At 36.8% G+C, this 20452-nt stretch overlaps 1 non-coding gene across 1 annotated transcript; it reads right to left on the bottom strand.

Moving 5' to 3' along the window:
* Positions 1–8587: 8587 nt before the first annotated feature.
* LOC116467690 (small nucleolar RNA SNORA25) lies at positions 8588–8715 on the bottom strand. The gene has a single exon (XR_004247896.1). It is a non-coding gene; the product is annotated as a small nucleolar RNA SNORA25 (small nucleolar RNA).
* Between the last annotated feature and the right edge of the window lie 11737 nt (positions 8716–20452).

Raw genomic sequence — 20452 nt, 5'->3', positions numbered from 1 at the left:
AGCCTAAAAGAGTTCATATTACTTCCTAAAATTGCCCAGATACAACACTAGGAGTAAAATGTGTACCATGAGAAGCTGACATATTTCCTATTAGCATAGTGACAAAGCTAATGTACGAAGGCATGCTGAATTTTCAGAGGGTAGATTTTCCTTTTAGTTCTTGGATTTATAAAACTCCAAAGTGCTTCTGTGAAGAGCATCAGATTTAGTGAAAGAGATGAAAGGTAACAGGCAGAGCTTAGTAGAGTTAGCTTTCAAAGCAGTCTTTGTTTTCCCTGGAAATGGATTATGGAATCTAATTTTCAATTTTATAAATCTGTGTGGAAGACAAGGAAATAAGGAGTTGTCTGTTCTTTATTGATCATGCTATATCTTCCTTTAGCCGCATCAATCTGCACCAGGGTTTTCTTTCATTCTCTAGTTTTGTGTATTGCATGCTGGATTACTTCAGCATACCTTTTCAAATTTTTTTACCACTTAAAAAGAATACTAGGACTGCTGTTTACTGCTAAGAGAAATTGATTTCAAGTGTGAAAATAATAGAGAGCTTATTATCAGTGACTAAGAGATATTCAAATTCAGCACAGAAAGAAATGGGATCACAGACCTCAGCGATGAAAACATCCAAGAAGAAAGCTGGGAGAACAAATTGTATTCAGTTTTGGAAATTAAGAAATCTTTTGAGCACAGCAAAAGAGGAAAATTCTACCAAAGCCTATGAATGGGAGAAAGCAACTGAAATTTCAAAAAGAGATTTGGTAAGTGTAGCATGTAGGTAGAAATATACTATGAGATTATTTTCTGGACTTGTCTGTATTCCCATAACATTTTATACTGAAAATAAAAGACTTTTTAAAATGCATATAGGGAAAAGAGAAAGAAAATGTTGATGATGAATGTCATATTCCCCCGCAACCTTCAATTGAGGGATAGAGTGTCTTCTTAGTAGTCACCTCTTTGCTGGTACAGCACTGCTTCACTCTTAGCAAGAACATCCTCTCCTCTCACAACTACAGCATTCCTTAGAAGTCACACTAGAAAATGATTCAGTGTAAGTACAGCTGAGAAATGTGATTAGAATTTCTTTAAAACCTAATGGAAATTGGGCCAACTCTAAGAAAGCCATCACCCTAGAGAAAGAAGGAGGTAAAGTAAACATAGTTACAAAAGCAGACTAAAACTGAAGAGAGCCCAACACTCCTCTGTGTATCAGGCAGAGGCGAGACCTCCTTTTCCTCTGCTTATGGGTGCCTTACCCTTGTGCTGTAGATCCCCCACTTCTCTACTAGCAAGGGGTGACTAATCTTATAAACAATGTTCATTTGAACATGTAACATGCTATAGGTATGAAAAATAAGTTTCATCTCCTCATGGACATACTTTGGATTAATATTGAAATGTTTTAAATATGTGCTGCTGTATGTTGTTTGTTTCCTGTCTAAGAAATCTTAGCCTACCAAAGGTGGTGAAGATTTTCTCCTATTTACTTGTAGAATTTCATGGCTTTAGATTTTATGATGAGGCTTATAATCTGTACTTAATTAACTATTTTATGTATGGTATAAAATTAAAACATGATTTTCCCCCAAATGAATATTTACGTGTTCCACTATCATGTGTTGGAAGTCTATTCCTCTCTCCTCCATGGAGTTACCTTGAAATCATTGTTAAAAATCTATTGACCATGGGCAAGCTCCAGTGCTCATTATTAGAACCACAAGTATTTTCCAATGCTTCCAATTGATTCAGCTTTACTGTAGTATCATTTATTTTGAAATAATATTTTTTAGGTTTGAAACTATAAAATGTTGGCAAAAACAGAACCCATGTTACTTAAACAATCTGTTATCATAAATATGTGGGTCTATTTCTGGAACTAATTTTGTTTTATTGTTATATATTCAATCTTATTTCATCACTACTAAAAATGTCTGCTGTTTGAATGACAAAGACAACATTAAGAAAATGAAAAGGGAAGCCACCGACAGAAAGAAAATATTCACAATATGCACATGTAACAAAGGACATGTATCCCAAATGCATAGAGTTCTGATAACTCAATCATAAGACAAAAAGAATGCAACAAAAATGGGTAACAGATTTTAGTAGAAATGTCACAAGATATGCAAATGATTGATAAGCACATAAAAAGATGCCCAACATCATTAGTCATTAGAAAAATGCAAATGAGCACCAGAAAGAGATTCCACTGCGCATCCAGGAGAATGAGGAAAGTGAAAAAGCCGTGTTGGTGAGGATGTATGTAGAGTCTTGAATATTGACCTTTATTAAATTTATCCTCAATTAACACTCAACGTGATCTGGACACTTTGGACACCAAAAATCTTTTCTTAATTAAACAATTTGTTGCAGTAAATACAAAGAGAGGATGTAAGAAATTTTACATAATACATTATGATACTGCTATCTGTTAAATATAAGTTTATGACATTTGAGCTTGGTAACTATGTTGCCCAGTGTTTACTTGAAAAAATATGGATATCCACGACTTAGGATGGTTCAACTTACAATTTATCAATGGTGCAACAATGATACACATTCAATAGAAACTGTACTTTGAGTATCCACACAGCCATTCTGTTTTCTACTTTTAGTACAGTATTCAATACATTACAAAAGATAGTAAATACTTTATTATAAAACGGGCTCTGTGTTAGATGATTTTTCCCAACTGTAGGCTAATGTAAGTGTTTGGGCCATGTTTAAGGTAGACTAGGTTAAACTATGATGTTTGGTAGGGTAGGTGTATTAAATGCATTTTTGACATAGTATTTTCATGGTCTTATTGGGACCAATTCCCATCATAAGTCAAGAAGCATCTGTGCTTAATTATACTAACAGTCCGTATAACATATGAAATTGGTGAGTAAACCAGTGTTATCATGATGGCTCAGTGAATTTGAATACCATATCTTTATCAGAGTTTTAATCTTTTATAGTATTGTTTCTATGGGGAAATTAGATGCTATTTTTTAGTGTTATTTAATTTCAGCAAAGGGTGCTATGACAAATTGATATTCACATGCAAAAGAATGACGTTGGGTCCTAACCTCACACCACATACAAAAATTAACTCAAAAAGGATCAGAGACTTAAATGTAGAAGGTAAAACCTTTAAAGAAAACTTAGGGATAAATCTTTATGACCTTAAATTTATCAATGGTTTCTTCCATATGACAGTAAAAGCATGAATAATAAAACATAGATAAATTGGTGTATTAGGGTTCCTTTGAGAAAAGGAAAAAATAGGAGATGTAGAAGTATATGCAGAAACAGAGCCACTATGAAGGATTGACTCATGCAGTTATGGAGGCTGAAAAGTCCCATGCTCTGCTGTCTATAAACTGGAAGCCTGGGAAAGCTGGTGGTCCAGTTCCAGTACACGTCCAAATACCTGAGAACCAGGAAGTCAATAGTGTAAGTCCTAGTCCAGAGTCCTGAGAACCAAGTGCACTGATAGGAGAAGCAAGGAGAGCAAATTTTCCTTTCCTTTGTCTTCTTGTTCTACTCTGGCCCTCAATAGATTGGATGATTCCCACTTACATTGGTGAGGGCAAACTTATGTACTCAAAAGTTAATCTTTTATGAAAACATCCTCACAGGCACACCCAGAAATAATGCTGGTTATCTGGGCATCCCTTAACCCACTCAAGCTGACACATAAAAATAATCATCATAATTGGCTTTTATCAAAATTAAAAACGTTTCTGCTTCAAAGGGCACTATCAAGAAAGTTAAAAGACAACCCACAGAATGAAATAAAGTATTTGAAATTTATGTATCCAATAAGGAACTCGTGTATAGAATATATAAGGACTTCTACAACTCAATCATAAAAAGACCACCAAATTTAAAAATAGACAAGAGGTTCAAATAAGGATTTCTCAAAAGATATAGAAATGACCAATGAGGCCATTAAAAAGGTTCAACATCATTTGTCATTAGGAAAACACACATCAAAACCACAATGAGATGCCACTTCATACCCATTAGGATGGCTATAATCAAAAAGAGATGTAATAAGTAATATTGGCAAGGATATAGAGAAATCAGAACCCTCATAAACTGCTGGTGGGGATTTAAAAAATGATGCAGTGATTTTGGAAAACATCCTGGCACTTCCTCAGAAAGTTAAACATAAAATTGTAATTTGATCCAGAAATTCCATTCCTAGCTATATACCTAAGAGTAATAAAGACATATATCCACACAAACACTTGTACACGAGTGCTCATAGCATCATTATTCATAATAGCCAAGAGGTAGAAACAACCCAAATGTTCATGAACTGACAAATAGATAAACAAAATGTAAATGTGGTATATGCATAGAATAGAATATTATTCAGTCATTAAAAGAAAGGAGATTTTGTCACATGCTACAACATGTTTGAATCTTGACAACATCATGCTAAGTGAAAGAAGCCAGGTATAGAGGACCACATATTATATGACTACATTTATCTGTAATGTTCAGAAAAGGCAAATCCATAGAGACATAAAGTAGATTAGTGGTTGTCTAGTGGTAGATTAATGCTAGGGTAGGGAGCAGAGATGGATGTATTGGAGAGCAGTTCACGGGACATGATTTTTTTGGTGGGGGTGGTGGTGATGAAAATGTTCAAATTGGTTGTGTTGATGGCTGCATAGTTTACTCAACACAGGTACATGAGTAGATTTAGAATACATGTGTAAAATTCAATAAAATTCACAGTACAGTTGTTCTGTGAATATATCAAAAACTACTGAATTTTAAAAATGAACTGTAAATGAGTACTTTTTTTTTTTTTGAGACAGAGTCTTGCTCTGTCGCCCAGGCTGGAGTGCAGTGGCACAATCTCGGCTCACTGCAAGCTCTGCCTCCTGGGTTCACGCCATTCTCCTGCCTCAGCCTCTCCGAGTAGCTGGGACTACAGGCGCCCGCCACTACACCCTGCTAATTTTTTTGTATTTTTAGTACAGACGGGGTTTCACCGTGGTCTCGATCTCCTGACCTTGTGATCCGCCCGCCTCGGCCTCCCAAAGTGCTGGGATTACAAGTGTGAGCCACCGTGCCCGGCCTAAATGAGTACATTTTTATGACAGCTTGATTGAGATAGTTTAGATACTGTAAAATGGACTCATTTAGGATATATTTTATGGTATCTAAATACCATAAATATATAATTTAGATACCATAAAATGTATCCTAAATGAGTATCTATCTCAATCAAGCTGTTATAAAAATAGTTTTATTTGTCTTCTTTTGATTTATAATACTTTCTGGCAAGATAAGTCAGTATAAGTACCCATTTGGTCAATAGCATTTTAAAAATGCCATAGCTTTGAGATGCTCACATATATTTTTTAAATTATTGGACATTGATTATGATGTAGATCTTTTCAAAAGATGGATATATAAAAAGGTTTGCAATTTTTAGGTTATGGTGGATGAGAGTTTTAGTTGAATACACTCGTTATTAAGTTGTGATGAAGTGTCTTATTATTACTGGTACTCAAATATTTAGACTTTTACATAATTAAGGTAAAAATTTGTACCTTAGAAATTGCTTATTTTCAGGAAAAATTGTTACATGGGAACACATACACACACACACACACATGTTAGATGGGATTGTTCAATGGAAAAGATCTGGAACAGAGAAACTACCCATGGGCCAGAATGAGATTCTGGAGGAGAACAGCTCACAAGTTTCATGTGAGTACCCATGAACATGAACAAATGAGAGTTTCCTGCCATCCTGAGTAATTCCTATAAGTCTGACACACCTATGGCGTGATCATGGATTATTTCATGACTTAAGTTACAAATGGATCTACAATAAACCTTAAAAGACCAAAATATTATGTATCAATGTTGGTCACATAAGACCCACAATATAAGGATTTTTAAAGGCAACCTAAAACTGAAAGTAGTCTGCTCTTGAAGCACAAAGCCCAACACCCCCTTGAGAAAAAGCATAAACCCCATACCAAGAATGACAATGAGGTGCCAATATGGTACTGAACTCCAGAATTGGTTGAGGGTGAAGAGAGTGATACAATCAAACAGCTCCTTGGAAGATTGGAAGCAGCCTGCTGACCTGGTCTCTTGTGTAATTTCACCAATGCAGCTTCAGAAAATCATTAGGAATGAAAGCCCCAGTCGTGGCACATGGTCAGTTGCCCTGACTGCGCACCTCTGGAGGTGATACAGGATGGGTGACAGCAGAACACCTCACTAGCTTCTGGATAGTGTGTGCAAATGGGACTACCTCAATCAGGAGAGAATAAAGAGTTTAAGGTAGCTCTGAGGCTCAATTTTAAACCATGTGGCACAGTTGTGAACTGCTGAGAAACAGCAGTAGCAAACAGATTAGGCATCTGTGAAGATGAAGGAGCTCCCTTTGAACAAAGGCTTCAGGCTGAGTTGAGTCTTAAGTGTGCAACTCTCAGACACCTGCGGGTTTGGAAAACAGTGTTTGCAGCTATAAATCAAAGTTCTGGTTTTATGTGGACAAAATGTAGAGATAAACCATTTGTACTGGTCTTTTAAATTGTGCATGCACACATCACTGGTATTGCCTTTTAACTAACAGACAACCGTAAATTCTGGGACTCTTTAAGCATTGTTTTGATGCCTTCAATATTGCCCATAGGGTATTACATTAATGAGTTGTTCAGATGTATGAAAAAATAAAAATATTAAGAGAATTTGGGAGAGGACCAACATAACATCTCTCTACCAGAAATTTGTATTAAATACTCTTTTGTAACTGGAGAGATTTTCTAATGAAAAAACAAATTGAGACATTGGACACTTCTCTTTGAAATGAGACCTCTTTGAAAATTGCTCTCAAAATGACGAAAACAATTATTTGACCATTATAGACCAAAAAGAAATAATAGAGTTTTCAGACTCAGGTTAGCATTTTGAAAACAGAGTAAAACACATTTACATTCAAATTAAGTTCAAACATTTATTTGTTTTCATTTCTACAAAGATTTACATTATATGAACTCTTCTATTGAAAAATTACTTGAGCTAACCAAAAGGTCAAGGTCAATGGAAAGAATAAGATGGGTTATCTGTGTAGGTTATAATGTCCTGTACAAAAATAATTCTGCAATCACTTTTCAGCCTTCCTTTCCCGCTTAGTAGCTGGCTTCTTTTTTGAGGCAAGCACTTATCCAAGAATGATTGACTCAGTTAGAGGACAAATCCTTAAAACGATCCACTATGCCCGATGATTTTAGAGGAGTCTGTCCTATTTTCCTTGCTGTCTTGTTTACCTGACCTTCTCAGTTACTAAATAAGAGTGGATTTAATGAAGAGAGGGCTTTTATTTATCATTCAAGTGCCAAGTTCTTTGTTAAGGGACAGGTCTTTCTCTTAGGGAGGAATACTCAGGCAACTATCCTGAGAATTTGAAACTCAGCTCTGTGATAGTCAAGATTTCCCAAGAGAAGTTATTCTTCCATATTATGGTGTTACTTTTTCTATGATGAATTTTACAAAGGCAAAGTGGATAAAAGAATCAGAGCACTTAATTATCCTTCAGGGAAAAAAAAAGCAGTCTTTTCCCTTTGATAATTATCTCAGTTTTCAAATTAATTTCAACAATGAGCACTTGGTCTCATGCAGAACTTTTAAATAAAACTGGAAGAAAATTTTAACTAGAAATGTAAAAATGCTCACTACTAGGGTTAGTTATTGTAAAAGATAATTATTTGGGTGATAGCTTATACAGCAATTTGAAAGATATGTTTTATTTCTGTCCAATGAATACATGTACATGATTTTAAAGACAAATGCACTATAGAATGTAATATAAAGAAATACCAGTACCCCTGGTCCTGCATATGGTTAGAAACGATTTAGCTTTTTAAAACATACTCTCTTTCCCTCCCCCAGGTAATTGCATTCTCTTACCTTCCAAATATAGCTATGTCAAAAATTCTACAAAATTAATAGTCACTCCTCAGCCACATGACGTCCATGATTATATTTCCTTTTTTAGGTAAAGCTTGTTGAATTCTCTTCAGTTGATAATTGCCTCCGTTTAATTTTTGCTTTGGTTCTTAATGCCTTAGGGGTAGTTTATCATTGCCAGAAATGTAACTCTCCCCTCAGTAGATTCAATGTAACAGGTAATACAGCCTTCACTTGTGGTGTCTGTGTGTGTGTGTGTGTGTGTGTGTGTGTGTGTGTGTGTTTTATTCTTTTTTCTTAGAGATATAACTCCTGGAGTCTTCTGTCCATTTGCACCAATTGATAGTGGCTGTTCCTTTGGCTTACTACAAGCCGTCATCACTAGAATACCCTTCTTTCTGCTGTGTTAGACTTCTTGTGTTCTGAAACCCAGTTTTTTGCTTTCTTGGTTTCCTCCCTTATTTTCATTAAGTACATCCTCCAGTAACTCCATAAGATAAGATGCCTAAAAGGTAAACTTTTTGGAATATTGTTTGATTGATAGTTTTCCCAGATATACCATTCCATGTTATAAATAATTTTTTTTTAACTTTGAGACATTTACTTCCTACATTACCAATCATGGGTTATTAGGTCATGATTATTAGCAGCTAAGTCTTATATCTGCTTAGGAAGATATAGCACTGCTGAGTGACTATGGCATCCTATGGAGAACTTCAATATTTGGTCATACATTAAGAGCTCTTGGTTTTGCAGCTCCACAAGCCCTCTTTGAAGTGATCTACATGTTAGAAATAATTTTTTCTATAATTTTGAAGGCCTCCCACCACTATTTTCTAATTTCTACTGTTGTTTTTGGGATACTTCCTAATGTCGTTTTTATTCATGACTATATGTTACCCATAATTTTTCTTTCTGGGAGCTTTTTGCTTTTTCTTTTGCCTTAGTATTGTGAAATTTCATAAAGACACGCTCTTTCAGGAAGATAAGAACTTTTATTTTATTATTCTGAGCACTCAGTTTGGAAATCTGTGTTGTTCCACTCTATAGGATCTTCTTGAGATTTTTATTTAATCATTCCCTCCTTTCTGTTTTCACTCTTCTCTCTTTCTGGTGTTTTTAATTAGTATACTATTGGAAGTCCTGATCCTTTTTTTCCTTGTATTTTGCATCCCTTTTTTCCTTGTATTTTGTATCTCTTTGTGAGTTTTTCTTCTCTCTGAAATATTTATTAAATCTTGGCTTTCAACTCTTCTATCAAGTTTTGTTGTTTACATTTTTGCATTCTGTTTTTATCTTCTGAGAATTTTGTATTGTCTGAATAATCCTTTTTAAATAGCATCCCTTCCTGCATGCCATTTCTTCTCTTACATCTCTGAGAATATTGTAGTTCTAAAAAGTTTTTTTTCTGCTCTGTTTGCTGTCTTGGAGTTCTCCTTTTTACTTTGTTTCAAATCAGTTTGTTCTTTTACGTTAGGCTTTTCTAGTGATCACATTTAAAACAGACATAAAAACATATTTATGAGTATGCCTTGTTAACTGCTAAGCTTCAATATAGGGTGACTGGTGGTGGCCCAGCTACTTTGTTTCAGGCCTTCATTTGTGTATTTTTGTAGGTCTTTTGCCATGGGCAGATGTTTTCTTAGTTTGTTGTTTAGAGACATAAAATCCACCTGCTCCTTTCCTGGAAGCTGAGTGATGAAGGTTGCTGAATGTCTCAAGGTTCCGTATGTCAAAGTTTACATAACTTCCCTGTTTTTAATACAGCCCCTCATCTTCCCCCTCAGCTATATCTCTTGTGAGCAACCTAACATCCTTTCAGGTAAAATTCTCCAGGGTGAACTTCCAGGCTTTAGCTGTATTGGGAAAGGATGATTGCAAGAGTGAAGCCAAATTCTCCCTTTAAAAATTTAACCAGTCCTTCAACTTATCCTTCTGTTTTCAGACACTGTCCTTCCCCTTTTAGAAGAACTTATTTCTGCCATTTCCAGAGCATTTTGGAGGGCTTTAAGGTGAACATCAATTTGCTTCTCGTTAGCCTCCTCCACTTTAGAAGTAGATTGTAGTTTTCTCTGAGATTGGAAGTCAGTTACCGCTCATAATCTATCTTCCAGTGTTTAGATTTTGCTTTTATCTCTTGTATATTGTGTCTCTGTTCCTATTCTCCTTGTCTTCCTGGGTTTTCTTTCCTATGTCTTGTATTTTAAATGTAATTTAAAAGGCAGTGGAGACAGACTGTGTGTTCAATCGTCTTGCTTAACTAGAAGTCCTGACATGTGGAAATAGCAGTGTACCTCTTGAAAAACCTAAGTATTGGGGAATTCTCTTCATTGATTATATGAAGAGAGTCTCATGTACCAAGTAACATAATTTTGCATTAAGTTAGAGATTAAAGCAATACCATGGACAAGATTTATTTTTAAAAAGTAATTTTCATCTCAAATGACAGCCATGAAGGATCATAAAGACCTTGAAACTATGGTCAAGGTGTGGAAAATTTCAAGGATAGAGAAGAAGAGGGTTTTTTTTTTTGTATCACACTATTTATCTCAATATTCATATATCATGACAACCTCTTATTGTACAGTTGTTATGAGTTTAATAAAATTTCCATCATGTTTGATATAAAGTATCATGGGCATGGCTGGTATATTATGCAGTTAGTCATTATGCTACCACTGTGGGTTAACCTCAGAAGGTCTAAAAAACACTCAAATTTTGTTATATTATAGAAAATGCCCCCAAAATACCTTTCTTGGAGGAGTCTAAAAGCCAATGAGATGGAAGTCTTTCTACTGAAATTCTCTTATAAACAACGACAACAAACTAGTCAGCTGTGTCGGCGCTGGTTGATGTTTTTCCTGTGCTCTGACTACATTATTGGGCATGGCTTGAGGTAAGGGCTTTTCTGGAGGTAGGTCAGTGTAGCACACTGCAGCACCCAGTAGATTTGTGGCTTCTGGGCTGTCATCCTGGACTCCTGTGTTCCCAATTTATTTCCTCCACATATCCCCACACTCTATTCCCTCTGAACTCAGATCAAAACCTCAGAACCTTTCTTTCAGTTGGCACCTATTAACAATGTATGGGGGTTGACTTGTAAGCTGATCCCTATTTGCCATTCTTTACCTGGAGGAAGCTGGAAACCTGAAGAAGGTACAAAGTTTTTAAAAGAAATTATCATCAGAAATAATGACAATATTAAGATTTTCGCTCTTAAGATTTTAGAAAATTGGGAGCTCTAGACTAAAGCTTGTTGCTTTAAGACAGTTTAAAGTTTTCTTAGATTTTATTTTATTTTCCCAAAGATATAGCCAGTAGGATACTGAAAGTAAAAAAAGGCTATCATGCAACCTCCAGGGATAGTTGAAAGGTGGGAACCTTCTGAGTCACAATTCAAAGCCAGGCTGGTAGATACATATGCCCTGAAAGAGTGCATCAGGACAGTTGTACAGCGGGTCCTGGAATTTGCAACTACAAGAAAAGGGTCACTTAAGGGACCAGCATGTCTAAGGAGACTGTTAATGGTCAAGATGAGGCATAAAAGTTCATACAAATTAGAGGATATATAAATGGATTCAACCGATTATTTGATCCAATTAAAATCAGCCATATTAAATTCTTTTAAACATAGAAAAGTAACTTTTCGTACTGATCTTAAGCAACCCAAATATCCACAAATTCCATGAGAGTACACATGAAGTAATATTAGTATTGATATTAGTATTAGTAAGTATGGCTTCTTGTTAAACCCCTGACAGGGGACTTGAGCACTTTCTGTCACCTGGAAGTTTCCTTTTCTCTAAAAGTTGCTCATAGCAGGGTCTAGTCTTCCTGGATCTCCTGCTCTGCTTCTTTTTCTTTTTTGCATTTTTGTTTCTCGTAGTTAATAATTATTAAGTACTTGCTTTGCGTCAGATGTTATGATTAAAGCTTGACAAGCACAATCTCAGTTAATCTTCATACTGAGCTTATGTCACAGGAGCCATTATTCTCCTTGGTGTATACGTGAGAGAACAGAGTGTCTGGAGTTGTTATGCAATTGGCCACTCCACTGAAGTAGAGTGGAGTGGAGCGTGGACTCACCAGTAGAGTTTTTCTAATGGCAAAGCCTGTGTTTCTGTGACTAGGATACAGAGGCCTGTTGATGAAGGCCTCTCCTCATGGTCATTGCTACAGGAGGGGATGGTCTTGGGGCTGTTCCCTCCTATCCTTGTCCAAGCACAGCTTTTTCTACTCCTGAGAGTCCTCAGACTGGCCTGACCTGTAGTCAGACTGCAGGACCTCTGAGGCAACTATTCTTGTACCCTCAGGCATCAGGCTCCAAAGTCTTTCATAAAAGCCACTCTTAGTCTTCCTCTAATTCTTTCCTGTCTCCTTCCTATAGGCCCCAGGACTTAAAAAGAAACAAATAACCTGGCAAAAAAAAAAAAAAAAGCTTTCTCTTTGCTGCCTCAGTCCAAAATTAATGCTGTAGTGAAAATAGACATCTAGCTCATAAGATCAGAAAACAGCAAGACCCTGAAATTCCATTTCGGACCCAGCTGGGGCGTTTTTCTCTTATAAGTGAAAACTCTCTCCACGTGTATCTTCCACACAGCGAAATAATGGCAAACCCAGGGCAACAACCTGAACATTTAGATCCCATGGGACAAGTAAAACCACCAGGAGAAGGGGAGTGAACTCCAAGAAACTAAATCTAAGTACTTTTTAGATGGACTTTTGATGAGTATTGGGTCAATTTTGGAGCAGTTTTATGGAGGAGCTGGGTGTAAATGTGTTGCACATTTGAAAAGGCAGAATATTTCTACAAGGAAACATTTTATTCTCATAATTCTATCTTTTTCAGGTATTTCTAGATTAAGTCTTTTTAAAATGGTGATGAAAGGCCCAATAAAAAACACAAAAAACAAAAACAAAAAAACAGTGATGCAGCAAGAACTCGGCCCCTCAGCTCCAGTGAGACCCTGTTGTACATGAACAGGGTCATGGTCACTCTGTTCCCACAGCAGAGACTGGTTGCCAAGGACAGGCTGAGATCTGCTCTATCTGCTCCTGTCCTGGGGCCACTTTGGTTCTAAAATCATTTTGTAGCTTTGGCTGAACACATAGGGGCTTCAGCCAAGTCTGTGAGTGTTGGGGGACTGGCGGGGAGAAGAATTGTTTAAAAAGTAGCCACCAAAAGCTGTAAAACAATTGAAATAAGGGTAAAAGAACAAGAGTCAAGATAATGAAGAGAAGGATGTGGCTGGGCATGGTGGCTCATGCCTGTGATCCCAGCACTTTGGGAAGCTCAAGCCTGTAATCTCAGCACTTTGGGAGGCTGAGGAGAGTGGATCACCTGAGGTCAAGAGTTCGAGACCAGCCTGGCCAACATGGTGAAACCCTGTCTCTACTAAAAATACAAAAATTAGCTGGATGTGATGGCGGGCACTTGTAATCCCAACTACTTGGGAGCCTGAGGCAGGAGAATCAGCCTCAGGTTGCGGTGAGCCGAGATCGTGCCATGGCACTCCAGCTCGGGCGACAGAGCAAGAATTCGTCTCAAGAAAAAAATAAAAATAAAGAGAAAGATGTGTTAAAATGATAAATATTTGTATAAGAATATCCAAGTAAAGAGAAATTGATGCACCTGAGTGCCAAATGTGGTTGTCAGATAAAGAGGTAAGACAAAAAGAGTTCATGATGACTTTAACAGCTTTTATTATTTAATAGAAGAAAGAGTATCAATTTATCAGGAAAGATCAACTGTTTCTTGTGACATAATTTTAAGTTCAGAATTTCTTGTTACAATTATTTTATTTTATTCCTTTTTATTCCCAGTTGCTTTATTAAATCATGGAGATCAAGGATTATGTATACTTTCTTTTTGTCTTCATATCCTTAGTAATAAACATAGTGTCCAGAAGAGATGTTGATTAATAAGTGAATGAATAAATAATATAATAATGATCAGGAATAAATAACATCTTTTCTAGCATATTTAAAGACTTAGTCACTTGTACATCTGGGAAAGTATTTCTGTGAGGCACAAAATAATATAATCCAGGCTAAAGTTTTTAGATGCTCTGACTAATTATAATTATGGAGAGAGCTTAGAAATGGAGGAAATCATTATTAGTAAAGTCATCAGAAATCTCAATTTTCTTCAGGAGGTTTTTGTCAAGATTTGGATGGTCAGTAGTTGAAGATGGAAATTATAAGTGAGTACTTAAAGTACAGACAGCTTTTCTCTGTTTTTGACCGGAAAAACAATCCATAATAACTTAGATTCTAAGTACATAGAAAACAAGGCTGACTGTAATCCCAGCACTTTGGGAGGCCGAGGCGGGTGGATCATTTTAGGTCAGGAGTTTGAGACCAGCCTGGCCAACATGGTGAGTCAGGAGATTTTCTTGCAGATGGGTTTGTGGTCTCAGTAACTTTGAAGAATGAAGCTGCGGACCTTCGCGGTGAGTGTTACAGCTCAAAAAGAGTCCACGGACCAGGAGACTGAGCAGCAGCGCAGTTTATTGAACAAAGTGAAACGAAAGCTTTCATGTGGTAGAAGGGGACCTGGAAAGGCTGCCATTGCTGGGTCGGGTGGCTAGGGCTTATATCCCTGTGTTATCCCCTCACCTTTCTTTCTTTTTGTCCATTGAGAGTGCTTCTTTTATCAATCCTCCCTTGGAGTGGTTAATTTTGAATCCTTCACTCAATTGGTTAAGAACTCAAAACCCTGAGTCACAGGGGTCTTTTGCCAAAGTCCCCGAACCAGCCCAGGAAGTCTTGTCAACTCCACATGTCAATGGTGAGACCCTGTCTGTACTAAAAATACAAAAATTAGCTGGGCGTGGTTGTGCATGCCTTTACCTCCAGCTAATTGAGAAGCTGAGGCATGAGAATTGCTTGAACCTGGGAGTAGAGGTGGCAGTGAGCCAAGATCACGCCACTGCACTCCAGCTTGGGCAACAGAGTGAGACTTTGTCTCTAAAAAAAAAAAACAAAACAAACAACAACAACAACAACAAAAAACAAGGGTGACATTTTTGTATTAAAAAAAAATCCTAAAATGTAAAAATCTTCAAAATCAAATTTTTGCCCATATGGAAGACCGTACCAAATTGGTTACACTATCACAGGATATTTGGGGGTAGAATCAAACCCAAATATTGTAAAATAATTTTAGTTCTGTTTACATGCTAATGAAAGCCTTAAAGTTCTGCAATACAAAATACATAACTAGTGTTAGTAGATTAAAAAATGGGGTCAAGATTATTGACTTTGGAATCAGATAACTTGAGTTTAAGGCTTTACTTCACACAGCTTCTACCACTCCTGTGACCTTGTGCTAGTTAGAGATAGTAATACTTACTTCACCAGGATATGAAGACAAACAGAATAATATGCTAAGCACTTAGCATGGAGCGAGGCATTAGTAGGTATTCCATAGGTAGTCACTGTTATTTCTGTTAAAAAATAAAAAATAAAAAAAAAAGAAAATGCTTAGAGAAAAATGTTGAGCTTGCCTGACCTTGAAGGGTCAAGGTTATAATGTTAAAATACAAAGAATCTGTGGAATATGTTTTTAAAGTACAATTCAAATATTAATAGATAATAGTAATGTAGATAATAGATAATCCAAATAATAGTTTTGAATTTCAAATAAGTAATATATTAATTGAACTGTTCTCACTCGGGACATCTTATCTGCATAATAGAATGTGTGTGTTTCCCATCTGCTCCTGTCTGGGAGGCAGAGATCCAGTCACCTAAAAGCTATACCATATTACTTAGGTGTAGATTAAAAAGCTAAAGGAATAAGGAACGTTCTGGCTTGATGACATTTAAAATGTGAATTTGCTCTTTCAAAAGGTCATTACTGTCCATTGTTTCTCAAAGCGGTGTGATAGAAATTTAAAGGAGTGTCCTGAGCATGCCTGATGTAACACCCTGATTCATAGGTGTGGCTTTTCTTTTATATTAAGGCCAAAATGTTTCCTATGGGACTATACATCTCTGAAATGACAGTGCAAGGCTTCTGGAAGGTGATTCCACACACGGTAAATACTGCTTTTGCTTTACTGGTGCTCAGGGAGGTTTGTAAGACTTGGAGAGGTGATAAGTCCAGGACCCACAGTGCTGGCCTGCATTCCAGGTGGGTCAGAACATATAAGAAGGCTGGTTTGTGGTTTTCCTCCATGCTGTAGACAGTGGGTGCCTAGCTAAAGCTCCTTGCTTTGACTTCTTTTATAGTTCTTCATGTTTCCTATTTAGGGAAGACACTGTTCACAAACAGACTCACTCTGGCCCCTGAGATAGAAGGGACCAGGATAGAGAGCAAAGGAGGAAGGGAATCAAGGGCTGGGAAGAGTAGAGGCTAAGAGAGAGATCTGGAGAAGATGTTGATGACCACTTAGCAATGAACTGTTTTGATAAGATATCATTTGTTTGAAATTCTAGGAAAGTCATCACTAAATTTTACTGGTTGTATTTGTCCATTTTACAACCCTATTTTGATACATACTGAGCTTGTGTGTCATTCATTGTTCATTCAATCAGAAGAAAAGAACCACTTTATCAAGGGCTTTGTTGCTGGGGTCTGATCTTATGCAACTATGCAGCTGGTTAAACTGTCTCTGTGAGGCTGTTGCCCTCACATCAGCTGCTGGAACTTACAGTCTACAGGCTGGGAATCAGGAAGGATACTATAACTAAAATAGAGCTCACCTGATCACTTACAAAAGCTTCTGCACTAATGTGGCAAGATTATTTAAAATCATCGACATCCATGTGGCTCAGAATATATTTATATTTTCAGATTATCAACACAGTTTTTTTAATTAAACAAATTTAAACTACTAAGAGTTAGCTTGAAATCTTTAGAGACTTGTGAACCTCCAGTTTAAGAAACTCCCAGTTAAGAAACCTTGTTATAAATGGAAAAAGAGTCAGAGAGACTGGATTCAAATCCTGTCTCAACTATTAGTTGTGATCTGACATGTTCTTAAAATTTCTACATCTCTGTTTCCTCATAAAAAAATAGATAGTAATGCACATATATAATGCATTGGTTGGAAAAATTCAATGAGGAATTCACTAATTCAGTAAATACTTATTGAGAATTTACAATGTACCAAGACCGTGCAATGGACATATAACAATGAACAAAAGGGGATAAAAGTCCAGTAAGTGAAGACAGACAAAGTACATATATATATATACACATATATATGTATATATGTATACATATATATGTACATATGTATACATATATATATGTATATATATATACACATACATAATGTCAGGTGGTGATATGCACTAGGAAGAAAAAAAGCAGGGCCAAGAGACAGGATGAATGGCGAGGTGGTATTTTATAAATGACAGGTAAGGAGGCTGTGTCAGCTATCAATGGCTGAGTAAAAAATTACCCCAGAAATTATTAGCTTAAAACAATACATATTAATTATCTCACAGTTCCTGTGTGGATCAAGAATCTGGACAATGATTAGCTTCAGGATATCTCATAAGGTTGTAATCAAGGAGTTGGCAAAGGCTGAGGTCTTCTCTGAAGGCCCGACTGGGGAAAGCTCCACTTACAAGCTCCCTTATGTGGTGGTTGACTAGATTTGATGCTTTGAGAGCTGTTAGACTGAGAGCCTCAGGCCTGTGCTGACTGTTGGCCGGAGGCTGCATTCTGCTTCTTGCCACATGGGCCTCTCCAATGTGGCAGCTTATCTCATCAAAGCTTGCAAGAGAGACACCCTCCCACCAAGGCAGAAGTAACAATCTTTATAACCAAATTATTTATGTGACAACCCCCCCGCCCAGTGTTGCTATCTGCTATTGGTTAAAAGCAAATTATTCCATGAGAGGGAGTTATGAATACCAAGAAGTGGGACTCTGTAGACACGATCCTAGAGGCTACTTGCCACAGAGGGCCTCCCTATAGAGAAAATATTTATTTCTCTCTTAAATGAATACCAATTTAATTGGAAGAGTAAGACTTATGTATAACTCAGGGAAGAGTTTTCTGTGGAAGAGGAAATAGTAAGTGCAAAGAATTGGAGGTGAGAGTGTCCTTGATGTGTCCAAGGGTCAGGATGAAAACCAGAGTTGCTGAAGAAGCAGGGGAGAGGCAGAGGGTGAAAGAAGTTCAAGAAGATAGAAAAGCTGATTCATGCAGGTCTTGAAGGTCATGGGAAAATGTTTGGATGAGATTCTTAATTTATTTTGAATGAGATTAGAAGTCATTAGAAGACCTGAGGGAGTGGAATCACAGAGAGTATTTGTCTCTGAAAAGGGTCTGGCTGCTGTGGGGATGGTGGTGGGAAAACAAAAGTAAAATAAGGGACACCCAGTGACAGGCTGGGGCAATGGTCCTGGTGAGTGATGAGGGTTGTTTTCAGGATGGTGGTAACAGTCACTGAAAAATAGAAAGCATTCAATCAGTGTCAGTCATAATATTATTATTGCCTTTGTTTCTTAGATCCATGAATCTCAAATAATTATACGTGTGAGTATTGCCTGAGTAATTTGTTTTAAATATAGATATGAGGCTCTCCATCCAGGGCAGTGACTTAGTATGTTTTGAGGGCAGGGTGGTATAACATAAATCTGCATTTTAAAGACTTAATTGATTATTCTGCTGTGGGTTGTTCATGGCTATATGATAAGAAACATTACCTTTCTTCTTCTTATTTTTTATAAAACACAAAGTAAATGTGATATGAAGAATCTCCCTAACTGCCACACACACACTCACACAAACATTGGAATTACTGAATTCATTATTTAGTGAAGTCTGACATGCTCTTGGAACAAGGGTGATTCTGCTGTGAAGAATATAGGGACAGGGCAATAGAGTGGAGTGTTTTCCCAACAGTCATTCCTATACTCAAGTTCCCACGAGGAGAGAGCAGAGTGGTGGGGATATATTTCTTTTTTTTTTTCTTTTCGTTTTTTCAAACCTAATTTTTCCAGGTAACTCTCTAAATTCAGGCCGATAGATAGATGTGTCTCTGTTTTAATCAAACTTCATGGGTGTCTTAAAAGGAAAGATGTTGCATAAATTATCAGTACAGGTATTAGAAACTAAAGTTATGTTTCTCTCATGCAATCTTGACAATGGCAGCAGATTGTGTTTGACATGTCATTAATGACACAAGAGTTAGAAAAATGACTTAGTTTTGTGCAAAACTAAGCATGTTACTTGGATAACTCATTTTTACTGATAAAATGTAAAGTCATGTTCAGTAAAGCCGGTGATCTTTGTGTATGGCTGTGTGTGTGTGCATGCGTGCGTGTTTAGGGGCAGCCTTGGTTATTGAAATGATAGTATCTCACTTAGTTCAAGAACACATGATCCTTTAGAAATCGTGAGATTAGACATCATGTCTCTCTTTTTCTTAGTCCACCCTCTTTTCATATGTTATATTTACATTTTCCTTTGGAATTAAAAATATTATGGGTAAGAAGTGTCTCTTACCTATTCCAGAATCCATGCCCCTTCATTAGAGTTAGCCAATATTAACTCCTATGTATCCTTCTAGAAATTTTCCATGTATATGCTCTGATCCTTTTGTTTATCCAAATGGAACCATACTAAGTGTACTGTTCCATACCATACGTTTTCTCTATATATTAGCTTTTTCTTTAAACAATTAAATCCATTTTTTATTTGAATAATACAATATATTGTAAAAAGATTCAAACATCACAAAAGAGAAGACAGTGTAGAGTAGGTCTTCCTCCTAACCAGTTATCCTGATCCCCTCAGTTACTCTCCCCAGATAAACCCTTTTTTATTCATTTCTTGAGTATCCTTCTGGAGATGGTCTATGCATATACATGCACAGAGATGCATGTATCTATGTCATCCTTTGTGGTGCTATATTGTGAAAACCACTTAGTACTTCTGGGCATCTAGATAGGAGACAAATTATTCATAAGCAAATATGAGGCACCTCTCTGCCTACTCTAAAAGAGAAATACTGACTGTGGGTTTAGGGAAACTGGAGATCAAACAAAAATGCAAGCATATGAGCTCCCTCGATATATACAAGAAGGGGAGGAAAGTTTTTCATTTAGAAGAAGCTTGGCCTTAAGAAATAGAAATGAAGGGAGCTCTCTATGACCTTAGCCTGGGCCAGAAACAGATTAAGATGCAGAAAACATTCTGACATTGAGATTCTAGAACAAAAATAGACTGGCATCCAGTAACTGGATATGAAGGTCTGGTCTCTTAAGCTGGCTCCATCTGACTTTGCCTGTCATTACCATTGATATGTTTTTGGTCTCCAAACAGCTGGATGGCAATTTTTCTAAATGTAATACAAACTTGACTGATCTTAAATGAAATAAAAACAATTTTATTACCACTTGTAAGATTCTTAGTGAGCAGAAGTAAATGGAGTTTCTTAATGTTGACATCGCTTCAAGAAATAGCCTTTAAAACCTTAGATGGTCAAAGTGAAGGCAAAAAGGGTGTGATTCTGCTACTGTCTAAGCCCAAATTCTAAGATTGCTAGTCTCAGTG

Source organism: Hylobates moloch, unplaced genomic scaffold (assembly GCF_009828535.3).
Source record: "Hylobates moloch isolate HMO894 unplaced genomic scaffold, HMol_V3 SCAFFOLD_4, whole genome shotgun sequence".
Classification (NCBI taxonomy): domain Eukaryota; kingdom Metazoa; phylum Chordata; class Mammalia; order Primates; family Hylobatidae; genus Hylobates; species Hylobates moloch.
This window is presented reverse-complemented; position numbering and strand designations above follow the sequence as displayed.